The sequence below is a fragment of the Callorhinus ursinus genome, unplaced genomic scaffold (assembly GCF_003265705.2).
Source record: "Callorhinus ursinus isolate GAN/ISIS: 27379988/994484 unplaced genomic scaffold, GSC_fseal_2.0 scaffold49, whole genome shotgun sequence".
Lineage (NCBI taxonomy): Eukaryota > Metazoa > Chordata > Mammalia > Carnivora > Otariidae > Callorhinus > Callorhinus ursinus.
In genome coordinates this window covers 6,980,029-6,993,023 of record NW_027397111.1, presented here as the reverse complement: position 1 = coordinate 6,993,023, position 12,995 = coordinate 6,980,029, and positions in this window count along the sequence as shown.

The following is a 12,995-nucleotide window of genomic DNA, read 5'->3' as shown; positions in this document are numbered from 1 at the left end:
GGAATCCTGCGCATCACGATGCAGCTCTGCCTGGTTCCATGTTCCTCTCATCTCTGTCATTACTGCCTCCTGGACAGGCTGTCTTTAATACTAAGGCCAACCAGCAATGCCCTCTGAACTGTGCACTCCCCCATTTTGTAGCTGGGTTGGAACCCCTAGCTCAGCGTTGATGAGGAGGCTCTCTCCTTTTTCTCTTGTTCCTCCCCGTGGCCCCGCTTCCTTCTGGGGGTCCATTCTAGGGACACTTGGCTTGGGCTGTTTTTCCTGTCCCACTGGCTCCTGCACTGGTCTTCTCGCCTTTCCATTTGTGTCTCTTCCGTTGGTTGCAAGGGTTGTTGGGAATCAGTGGGCAGCAGACCTTCCCCGGGAGACAGATCTCTGAGTGTACCAAGAATCAAGACTGTCATGTAAATATGTCCAGAGTATTATGGATCATCCTGCATCAGCTCATCAACCAACAGGATTAACCTGAATGTGAGCAGCTCTGCCCAAGGTGAAGAAGGAGAAAAGCAGACTATATTCTTCATTCTTTTGATTTTAATTCTCCTTCCCATGATGCAGGTAGGTATTACCTGAGCACACTCACAGTTGACATTTCCTAGCCTCTTTCTCAATGCAGGTACTGAAATGACATTGTTTACATCTTTGAACTTGGGTCTATTGAAGTTTCCTGCAGGTGCAGGGTCTGTTCTGGGTCATCACCTCACCTTTCTTAGATATGGTTTCTATAGCTTTTGCCCAAGACTGAAACTCCCTCATTCACCTACCCACCCACCCACCCACCCACCCACCCATCCATCCTATCATTCAGTAAGTGCTTCTGCCAGATTCTGTACTAGCCAATGAGAACACAGCAGTAAACAAGCCATGCTTTCTTCCCTCAAGGAGCTTGGTGCCCTGTCTCTGTCTCCCCAGCACCTCTCACCTGGAGTCACTGATGGGTCTACCTCTAGGCCTGAGCTCATTCTTGTGGGGATGACAGACAAAAGTGGGGGAGACGGATGATAAACACGTAAACATAGAATTAACTGCTAATTGGAGGAAACATTGTATGGGAAATAAATGGGACCGCCAAAGAGAACAAGGAACTAGAGGGAGGACGTATTTAGAAAGGATGTGGAGAGTAGGCTTTCTGAGGAAGTGACCTTTAAGCTGAGATCTGAAGGATATTGTAGAGCGATAAAAATGTACAGACAGCAGGATATTAAAAAAATGCCAGGGCCCTGAGGTGGGAAAGAAAATGTATTCCAGGAATGGAAAGGCAGTGCGGCCTAAGAACGTACAGCAAATGAGAAAAGTGGCATGAAATGAGACCAGGGAGGCAGGCAAGAGACATACAAATGCCTACTTTTTTGGCTATGGTGAGGAAGCTGGAGGGGGACACGACTTAAATCAGGGTTGATATCATCTGGTTTATATTTTTTAAATGTATATTACAGAAAAAAAGAATACAAAATATAAACTAAAATATACATTTTTAAATATAAACTATTCTAACTGCGATGTGGAAAACAGATTGGAGAGGGGTCACGTGGAAGCAAGAGACCAAGTAGGAACAACCATAGTCTTTCAGCTGAGAGGTGATGGTGGCTTGATCCGATGTCATGGCATTGAAGATGCATTTTGGATATAGAACAAGAAGATCAAGTGTTGTAGGTGAGGGAGACTCCATATATGGCTCCCCTGTTTCTGGCTTCAAAAACTGGGTGAATAATGGTGCCATTAACTGGGAGATATGGAGACAGCAAGGAGAGAAGCTTCAGAGATTGGGGGAGGAAATCCAGAGTTCAGACTTGGACATGTTAAGATTTATTTATTATTTGATGGGGGAGGGGCAGAGAAAGGGGGGGAAGGAGAGAGAATCTCAAGCAGACTCCCTGCTGAGTGCAGAGCCCCATGCAGACCTCGATGTGGGGCTCGATCTCACGACACTGAGATCATGACCTGAGCCAAAATCACGAGTTGGATGCTTAACTGACTGAGCCACCCACGTGCCTTAGACTTGGGCATGTTAAGTTAAGCTCTCCATTAGACATCCAAGTGGGTCAAGTAGGCAGTTGGATAAATGAGACTGTAACTCACCCAAGAGTTAAATAAATCGGAATTGTCAGCATACAGAGAATAGATAAGACGGGAGGGACACCTTCTTATCTGCTTTCCTTGGAGCTTTGCACAGGGCACATATCTTTCATGCTGTCTTGAGGAAAGAGGTCAGGGGTGGGGGTCCCAGAAGACCCTTCTAATAGAAGTGAGAGCGCTTGGGTCCCTTCAGGACTATGCCAGGACTATGCAAGAATAATGATTCAATTGGGGCAGGAGAATTTTCTCTTCTCCACTGGGACCAGGCTTTCCTAGGATTGTTCTAAATTCCACTGATTATTTTTTTGCTTTGCTCTGGAAACCACTACTTTTTATGTAAGCCCTTTCAGAAAGTGACAAATCATGGAAAAATTCTCTTGAATTTGGATTCAGCAAAAGCAGAGATGGCACATCTTGCTCTGTGGTGTGGAGGACATCCCGAGGATGTACCACAGGCAAAAGAGCTGGGAAGTGGATGCAGGTGGCCAAGCTGAGTCATCGCAATTCTTCACCCTTGAGAAACCCGTGCAGAGCTTCATGCAATGTGGAGGGATGGTGGGGTGGGGTGGGGGGGACCCTCGGACATATCTGATATCCTTGAATTGGAAAGGGAGGAGAAAATGTCATTTCTGTGGGACAGAAGGACATGGCGTGGTTCTCTAGCCTCCAGGAGGAGTGTTTCCTGCCTGGGGCTCTGGTCTCTCCCTATGGCTGAGCCCTCTGGGACAGAAGACTATGCCTGGACCTCAGGGACCCTCTAGTAGAGTTTCCTGTTGCCATCATTTTTTTTAAAAAAAGATTTTATTTATTTATTTGACACACACAGAGAGAGCACAAGCAGGGTGAGCGGGAGAGGGAGACGCAGGCTCCCTTCTGAGCAGGGAGCCTGAAGTGGAACTCTGTCCCAGGACCCTGGGATCATGACCTGAGCCAAAGGCAGATGCTTAACCGACTGAGCCACCCAGGCGCCCCCTGCTGCCATCATTCTTAATTTTAGAGGTCACATTTGGGAAAGCTGAGTCCTTTCCCTGATGCCCACATGCAGAGTTTCCTGAGAGACCTCTTCAAGGGTGAAGTCTTTAAATCCTGCCCCTGCTCTTGCTCATAATTTCTTTGATTTATTTCTCCCTTTCTCTCTGTTTCTTATCCCTTCTCATATCTTTGTTTCCTGACTCTTCACCTCATTATGGAAGTCGTGTGCAGGGGGTGATAGAATGGCCATGGCTGTAGAATCCTGACAGTGGGAACAGAAAGAAAGGAAGGACTAGAGAAGCTTCTGTGTGCCCTGACCCGAGAAGGAACTTCTTCAAGCCTCAAGGCTGCGATACTCAGTAATCAAGGAGGAGACGCAGGGTGGAGATGAACACTCTGGTGGGCAGGGAGAAGGGGAGCAGCTGTCTCCATGGGCACATATGTTAGAAGACAGTTTTTTGTTTTTAAAGATTTTATTTATTTATTTGAGAGAGACAGAGAGAGATGAGCACCAGCATGGGCGGGGAGGGAGAGTAGACTCGCCCCTGAGCAGGGAGCCCGATGTGGCACTCGATCCCAGGACCCCGGGATCATGACCCAAGTGGAAGGCAGACGCTTAATGGACTGAGCCACCCAGGCGTCCCTAGAAGACAGTTTTCAAGGTGGTATGTTGAGACGACAAGATTATAATGCAGAAAGGTTAGTGGAAGCCATGTCGAAAGCACAAGCGTAAATTTGTAGAGATGATAGTCAAAGTGTGGCCCCCTGGTGGTCCTTCTCCCTCACTACCTTTCTCCAATTGCCAAGTGGTTCTCCCTAAGGTGGAACCCTGTCCCGTTTCTGAGGATAAGACAATGCAACTGGAGGCCAAGCAATGGCTGTGGAGCATTCAGTCACAGAGGTGCCCAGGAAGTGGTGGCACAGAGCTCTAGACAGTAACACCACACCTCCCCTTTCCTTTATTGTTCACCTCTTCTGAGATTTATGGAGTTAATACATCAACCCTGGACAAACACTCCATTGGCTTCTTCATCTTTCTCAGAGTAAAATCCAAAGTTTTTATCACAGACTTATGATCCTATCTGACTTGGTCTCCCACAACTTCTACTATACTCTGTCTTGCTCACTTTACTGAGCCATATTGGCCTTCTTGCTACTCACGCATGTCGGCACGCCATGCCTCAAGGTCTTCGCATTTGCTGTTCCCCTTGCTTGAAAAGCTCTTCTTTCAAAGACCTGCCTGGCTCACTCCCTCACTACCTTCAGGCCTCTGTTCAAATGCTACCTTCACAAAAAGACTTTCTGCAGGCATTCTACATAAATTAGACACCTTCCTCATGTGCTGTCTCCATCCTCATACCATGCTTAATTTTTCTTCCTAGCTCTTGATCATCCTGTAAAATATTATACCTATCTGTTTCTTGTCTGTTTTTCTATCCTTGAATGTAATTTTTTTTTTGTTCACTGCTGCATTCCCAAAGCCTAAAATAGTGTCTGGAATGTGTAGAAATTCAATAAATATTTGTGGAGTGAGTGCATGAGTGACTAAATCTGATGAGAACAGAGGTTTTGGTGACTCTTCGGCATTGATATGTAATCTACAGAGTGACTGTTTGTTACACTTATCAACATTTTCTTTAAATTAGATCCATTTTCTCATAATCTTGTCTCATCAGTACAAGGGACCTCCTCAGTGTTGGGTCACGAGCCAATCTATTCCTGGAAGGATTGCAAGGAAGCAGGACGGGCCAGCAGGGTGATGCTCAAGTTGGATCCTTGGTGCCAGAGAAGAAGGCCACAGTACTGCCAGGGCCTCCACAGTCATCTCACACTTATTTGAATTTCCCCGGGAAGGAAGCCTGGGCCATGTCCTTCTTTGGATGAACCGGAGAGAAGGGCTGTATTAGTCAGGGTTTTCTAGAGGAAATAAAATCAAGAGGACACACACACACACACACACACACACACACACACACACAACCATATCAGTCTATCATCTACCTCTCTATCTACCTATCTATCATCTATCTATATCAGAAAGCTGGGTGAAGCTTGCACAGGACCTGGGTAAGACTGGACAGGGGGAGTCAGCTGGGAGGAAAGAACGGGAGATGAGAGAGGTACAGATTTGAAGGAAGAGAAATTGATGGAATGTCCGTGGATTGACCACTGCCTCAGGAGAGTAGATGGAGAGGACATTCTGAAAATACTGAGGTTGGCAAAGGATGCTTTGGGGGCTTGAAGGGAGAAGAGAAGGGCGGTTTGTTGGCTAGAAAAGTGGGGACACCTTGGGGTTGAATGAGGGTCTTCAGGAAGGCTCCCTGGTAAATGGAGATCATGACTCTGCAGTGGGACCAAACTTCTGTAAGTGACCCTCCTGCAATCCTCACTGACAAAGGTCTGGGGATCAGGGAAGAGGGGACTGGAAGTCAGGGAAGCCAGAAGATGCATGATTGACCTGCACTGGGAGAACTGGGAGAGGTCCAGAGCCTGGAGGTCATCCGGAGGCTCAGGGGCAGGCTGGGTAGAAATAAGAGGTAGGGCTGGAGGCTGTGCTCTGGAAGGGGGGCTCCAGAGCTGGTGGAGATGACAGGTTTCCTCATGGTGACTGTGTCCTCTGGCCCCGTGTGTGCTCTTTCCTGAGCTAAAACACCCCTGCCTCTGACATATCCTGGCAGGGGCAACTCCATGCTCCCCTTCTTCCCTGAACTCTCAAGTGGAGACAATCATCTCCTTCTCTGTGCTCCCAGCCGCCTGGACTTGCCTCCTCATGGCACTTTTCAGGCTGGATCGAAGATGACCTTGTCTGTTTCCCATCCCCATTCCTCACGCCCCCCAGCCACAAGATTTGTGACTTCTAGGGGGGACAGGCTTGAGTCTTGCTCATCTGTGGGGCTTCTCAGCCTGCACAGCTGGTCCCCCGCAGCCCCTTGTAGGTGTTAAATAACTGTGTCCCGAAGTCCCTTGACCGTGGGTTTATGAAGGCACCCAGTCGAGGCCTGGGGCTACAGGGGACCGGACCAGACCGACTGACGGAGAGGGGAGAGGCCGTGTGGGGGCTGGGTGTCTCTTCTCCGTCGCCTTCTGCTTCCCCTTTTCTTTCTTTCCTGCCTTCCTGGTTCGGCTCTTCCACTCTCTGTTCTAGGGAAGGCTGAGAGAAAGAGCTAGATCAGACTGTGGCCTAAGACGTGCCCAAGCAGTCCTGACGCCCAGCGCCGCTGCACGTTCAAACCAGACCCGCAGGCGGGAGGCTCAGCCAGGCGGCGGCGGCGAGCGGCCCGAGGGCCGGCAGGGGGCGCCTCCACCCCAGGAGGTCCGCGACTGTGTTCCGAGACCTCAGGGTCACAGATGGGAGCGGACCCCAGAGGGCAAAGAAGCCACCTAGGGTCAGCTCACAGGATGAGAAGAACCCCCCCCCCCCACGCCGCGGGCCTGCGCTGCCACTCCGGGGCTGCGTGATCTAGTTCCACTCACAATCTTATCACATTCATAAAATGGGGATAACAATAGCATGATTAAATGTGAAAATGTTCTGAAAGTGGTTTTTCATATCTGTCCCTGATCGAGCCTGAGCTGTCCTTAGGACTTAAATTTCCTGATTTCCAGCCTAGTACATTTTGCACCCATTTAATGTGTTTGGCTGAGCTAAGGAGACAGCTTCTACTTGGGGTGGGCTACTGTTCTGAGGATGGTAAATTCTCAATTAACCCCTGTAAATGCTGTTGACTTGACTCCTGCCAGAACTTTGTATTACATGGTGGGGGTGCAGTAGAGAGGGGATTGTAGGCAGCAAAAAAGAGTGAAAAGTTACTTCCCCAAACCTTATTGAGTCCATTATTTATTCAACAAATATTTATTGAGCATCTATTATGTGTCAGGCTCTGTTCCAGGCACTGGGGAATACCGTGTTGAGACAGATGCCAAGTTCTGGCTCTTATGGAAATTCTGGATCTCTTTTCACCTTTGAAGTTTTGATTTATCCTGCCTTAGATTAGTTTCGGGCTCCTCTAAACCAGGGGGCCAGTAGGCTCTTCCCCTCTACCCGAAATCCCAGTCCCTGGCCTCTTTAATGACAGCCTGGGAGGAGCTCTGTGCCTGGTGCAAAAGGCCAGGCTCGGCAGGAGAAATACTTGCCCCCCACCTCTCCTGAAGCTTCCTCAGAAATTGCACCCCTATAAGGGTGGTGTGGTCTGGGCTTTGTCAGGCATGGGCTGCCCTCAGAGTCTGGCTGGACTCACTCAGAACAAAATGTAGCTGAGCTTTGGACTGGTTCTCCGCCCGTCCTCTACTTCACACAGAGAGAATTCCCTCACTCAGATTCCCTAGCCTCAGCATTAGGTGCAAGCTTGCGCCTTCCTGAAGTTTCCCATTTGCTGGTTCCCGCTGACTCTGTCCAAGTTTCTAATCCCTAGGCTCCTGCTTTCTCTCCAAGCTCAGGAGCGCAGGTCTAGAGCCCCTGAGAAATGAAGCTGATGGCTGATAATCTTCAGGCTTCCCAAACGGCTTTGTGGGGATGGAGGCCACCTGGGTCCCAGGATGGCACAAGGAGGCCTGGAGTTTTGTTCTGCTCCTCCTACTTGTTTGCTGTGTGATGTAGGGCAAGTCACTTTCCATCTCTTGGCTCAGGTTACCTGTTTGTTCATCTATCCACTTATCCATTCAATAAGCCTTTTGACTATTATCTATCTCTTTGGATGGTTGGCCAAAGTCTCAGCCCCTTCAGGATGGCATTTAAGACCCTCCACAGTGTGAGCCATCTGGAAGGAAGCTGGACGCTTCCTGCACTGCTCTTATTCTGCCCTGACTTCCCAGTCCTTCACCTACCACACCTGGAGCTGCAGCTGGTCTCCTGGGCCAGGGAGGCTGGCAGGGGCACACTCAGGGCACCTGAGTATGGAGAAGCTCTGTCTTTACCAGAATTTCCTGGAAATTCTGGCTGTCTGCTGCTAAAAGACCCAAGTGTTTTTGGAAGAAGCTCTCCCAGTCCCTGAGCTCAGGACTAAACTTTGGGGTAGTGAAGCAGGTACAGAGAAGGAGATTATGAAAACCAGGGAGGGCCAGCTGACCTGGAAAGGCTCTGTGGGGTAGGCCTCTGGGTAGATAGCCCAGGAAAGAGGAGGAAAGATAGAAGGACAATGAATTCTGTAGACATGGGGACTTGACCCCTGGAAGTGGTTATGGGCAGGTTGTCTTGGCCCAGAAATGGGGACTTGAGTTTGTTGCTGCCTTAGGAGCCAGACTTTAGGGGGGAACACAACCTGGACATACTGAGCACATGTTTGGTTCCATCACTTGACGACAGCGTTCAGCCCAGCCTGGCTCAACAGCTGTCTGGCTGGCTGGATTCCAGGACTGGAGCAGGAGCTTTGGGGAAGAGACGTTCTTTTCCCACTGGCCTATGATCTGGGAAGATGAAGGCCTGAAGTGGCTAGTAGTCATTCTCCCTTAGATGTGAAATCTGAGATTGAAGTCAGCAAGGAGGAGAGCAGAGCAGAGGCGGAGGAGACTGGATAATGCCATCATTTGAGCCCCATGAGATGCTTTGCTTGAAGTTAGCCATCCTTGGGACTTTTCAGTTTCATGGGCCCTTTTTTGTGCTTGAGTCAGTTAGAAGTGTGTGTGTGTGTGTGTGTGTGTGTGTGTGTGTGTGTTTAATTATTTACAACAAAAGAGTCTTATCCTATATAGAACCTGTGATAAAATTTGTCTTCAGAAAGAACGATGTGATTAGGGAAGGTTCCTCAAGAGATCATGAGAACTCCATTCCACGGTGACTCAGTGGCACCCATCTGCTGAGGACTGCTGTCTTGTGCAGGGTCTAGTGGAGCCCTGCTAATCTAGAGACTGGCAGCCAGGGAGGGGGTGCTCAGGAGAGCTGCTTTATGGCTTCAAGTGAGGCATGCCCAGAGCCAGCCCACTTGGACACCATTGTACCTGCCTTGAGCCATATGTATCTGTGACCAGGAAGAGGTGGGGCTGATTACTGTCCACCTCTGCAGCCCAAGGCAAGTCTGCTCACAAAGTCTAGGGCAAAGGAAATTATTAAACACCAAGACTGGGACTTAGTCTGCTGGCAAGAGCACCTGGGAAGAGGGTTTGTGCTTCCGAAGGTCCCACTAAGAAGCAAAGACTGGGAAAGAAAGCCTGCGGCCTTCTGATGCCCTTCATCACAGCAGTCATGAAATTAACACTCCCTCTTCTGACAACCCTTCCCAAAATGGACTTCTGGGTCTCAGCCTGGAAAGGTGGGGACTAGACAAGGAGCCAGGGCCTCTGGCCTTCAGAGGTCTCCAAATGGATGGCAGTCTAGAATGGGCTAGAACTGATTACCAGTATGTGTTATATGGAATTTGTACTTTGCTGGATTTGCGCACACAGAGTAACTGAAATTACCGCAGTAGTCTACGGTAGTTCTCATTTCAGATGAGCTCTGTTGTCCTCAACAAAGTTTTTGCTGCTTGCATAAATTATCTTCAACTTTTATATGTTCCAATATTCATAGAACTTTTATGTAATTATACCTTGATATCTTAAAACTGGTACTTTATGTATCAGTTGATGGATGATGATTCTGTGCTTTCTCTTGGTGGCTATTTGCTACCTGTTGCTGCTAGGGGATAAAAGGCCAGATGATGGGGTGGACGTACAGGAAGTGCTCATGGTGGAGCTGGCCCCTTTTCCCTCAGTGTGCCACAGGGACCGGCAAATCCTCTGGATACCTGAGTCCTGGAGCTTGCTTGTTGATTTCAGACTGCTGGGCAGAGTGGGTGCTTTCATCTTCCCTCTCTTTTCCTGTGGTCGTTGCATCTGCGGGGTGGGGAAGGGGTTCCGAGGCTGGTGGTTCTAGGGGATGGTAAGAGGGGTTCTTCTGGCCGGGGATGGTAGAGAGTTTCCCTACGCTCTAGTAGTGGAGAAGCTGAAGGCAGAGGGGAGTGGCAGAATCACGGAATAGGAGACCTCTCCAGGCCCCATGGAGCACCAGGGGAATGCCATGAAGTTCTTCACCTCCAGGACCCAGGGCAGGCATGATGTCTGCACAATAGGGATGGTGTCTTTGCAAATATAAGACCATATATTTAATAACCCCTTTCGTCACTGTTATTCTGTGGAGACCCAGCCACAAAGATCATCACTAGAGGGCAGGAGAGACTTCTTTAGCAAAACAAAAGGCTTCCAACCCAGGCCACGGCTCTCCCATAGTCTGGGGCTATGCTGCCTTATCTTTCCATGTCACAGCACACATAGATGAGAGTATGTGTACGGCACCCTGGGGTAAACTGAAGGGGACATGTGTACAGGGCTTAGTGAATGCATAACGTTTCTTCATGTTAGGTAATTATAGTTAGATACAAAGTAAAGGAAAATATTAACATTGAATTTGTATTAAATCCTAAACAAAATAATTTCAAATATTTTATTGTTAAGCATGAACTTCCTTGCATTAACATAGCTTTTTTTTTTTAAAAAAAAGATTTTATTTATTTGCCAGAGAGAGAGAGAGAGCACAAGCAGGGGGAGCGGCAGGCAGAGGGAGAAGCAGGCTCCCCGCTGAGGAGGGAGCCCGATGCGGGGCTTGATCCCAGGACCCTGGGATTATGACCCGAGCCGAAGGCAGACGCTTAACCAACTGAGCCACCCAGGCATCCCTAACATAGCTTTTTATATCTAATTTCAGACTGAAATGGCAACATGAAATTTTTTGATGAAGATTTTTAATGATTTCTTCAAATTCTTGGTAATCATCACTGACAGAAAATTTCATTAGTACAAGTTGGTGATAAAAAATTTAAAAAAAACCTCTATAACCACTCAAAAATGTATAGTAATTGAAGATAATATATTTAAAGAATATAAGCTTCTTTTTTTTTTCCATTGGCACATGAGGTGTTGAAGTCTCTCGTGATAAGGCGCTGGATTTAGCATTCACCAATACTTTTTTTTTTTAAAGGATTTTATTTATTTGAGAGAGAGAGAGAATGAGTAAGGTGGGGGGGGAGGAGCAGAGGGAGAGGGAGAAGCAGACTCCCCATTGACCGTGGAGCCTGATGTGGGGCTCAACCTCAGGACCCAGAGATCATGACCTGAGCCAAAATCAAGAGTCTGCTGCTTAACCGACTGCACCACCCAAGTGCCCCTCCATCAGACCTTTTTGATTTGAGTATACTGAAATAATGATGAAGCATACACATGGATTTTTAGAACAGTCACCCTGCAGCCAGCTTAGTTTTTTTTTTTTATTTTTTTTAAAGAGAAGAGGGAGGTGGGGAAAGGGGCAGAGGGAGAGGGAAAGAATCCCAGTCAGGCTCCATGCTCAGCGTGGAACCGGACATGGGGCTCGATCTCCCGACCCCAAGATCATGACCTGAGCCACCCAAGCACCCCACAGCCAGCTTAGTTTTGACTAAAAAAGCCCAGGTGCTACAAAAGATAGAAACTGCACACGTACATAGAGTGACCATTGTCCTGATTTGTCCGGAAGGTTCTGACTTATGCCTTATGACATGACATGACTATTCAAGCACCTCTCACTCAAAAAAAAAAAAAAAAAAGTGCATCAGTTTGGTGTTGACACATAACATGGATGAACCTCAAAAACATTGTCCTGAGTGAAAGAAGCCAGACACAAAAAGTACATGCTGTATGATTGATTCATTTATTTGAAATTCTAGAACAGACACAACTAATTTGTAGTGATGGAAAGCAGATGAGTAGTTGTCTGGGGCAGTGGAGGGGGCTTGAGGGATGACTACAAAGGGATACACAGGAACTTTTGGGGGGTCATGGCAAGGCTTTGTATCTTGGTTGTAGCAGTGGTTACAATGGTAGATATTAAAATGGGTACATTTTACTCTATGTAAATTATACCTCATTCAAATTGACTTGAAGAGAAAAAACTGTACCGATTTGGACAATCATATGGTTCTGTACATATGTGTGAAGAGAGAGCTTCAGGCTGCCATCGGACGCTGTGCCCCCCAGGAGCTCCTCTCCTTGCCCTGCTTTACCCCTCTTGGCCCGTGCTCTGCACTCCCTGGGCACTGCACCCGGCTGCTGAAGGACATGTCCGGGTGGTGGAGGCCTCTCTCACCGCTTGGGGGAAGATCATTGCCCTTGCTGCCAGAGGGGCCACCCTCTAAGGAGCTGTAGGTGAGGCTCTCCCCAGGAGTCACCAGCCCATGTGCTCCAGCTGCCCACTTACCAGAGAGTGGAAGGCCTCACCACACCACCTTGCTGCAAACCGGTGACCCATTGGAGGCATACCCTCTGGCCTTGGGAGGGTTCTTATGCCTGTCCCTCCGGCTTACTCATGAGGTTGGAGTCAGAAAGGGGCAAGATCTTACGTAACGGAAATGAATAAACACCCACTCCTTGGTCCCAGCCAACTGTAGGAGGAATAAGGAGAGGGAGAGGGGAAATGAGGTGGGGAGGAAGGGGGAGGGGGAAAGAAGGGCGAGCAGTCAGATCCAGGGGTCGTAAATTTCTTTCTTTCTTTTTTTAAAGATCTTATTTATTTATTTGCGAGAGAGAGCATGAGAGAGACAGAGAGAGCACATGAGAAGGGGGAGGGTCAGAGGGAGAAGGAGACTCCACGCTGAGCAGGGAGCCCGATGCGGGACTCGATCCAGCGACTCCAGGATCATGACCTCAGCCGGAGGCCGTGGCTTAACCAACTGAGCCACCCAGGCGCCCCCAGGCGCCCCGGGGGTCGTAAATTTCTTTTCAGGACTTTGGTCTGTAGCAGGTGTTGGCACACCTTTCTGCAAAGGGCCAGAGAGGAACTATTTTAGGCTTTTGGGTCTTCCCTCTCTGTTGCAGCTACTGAACTCTGCACGGTAGCCTGAAAGCAGCCGCCAACCATACAGGTGAATGAAGGGGCTTGTATTCCAATACAGCATTATTTATGGATGCTGGAACTTGAATTCATGTAATTCTCATGTGTCACA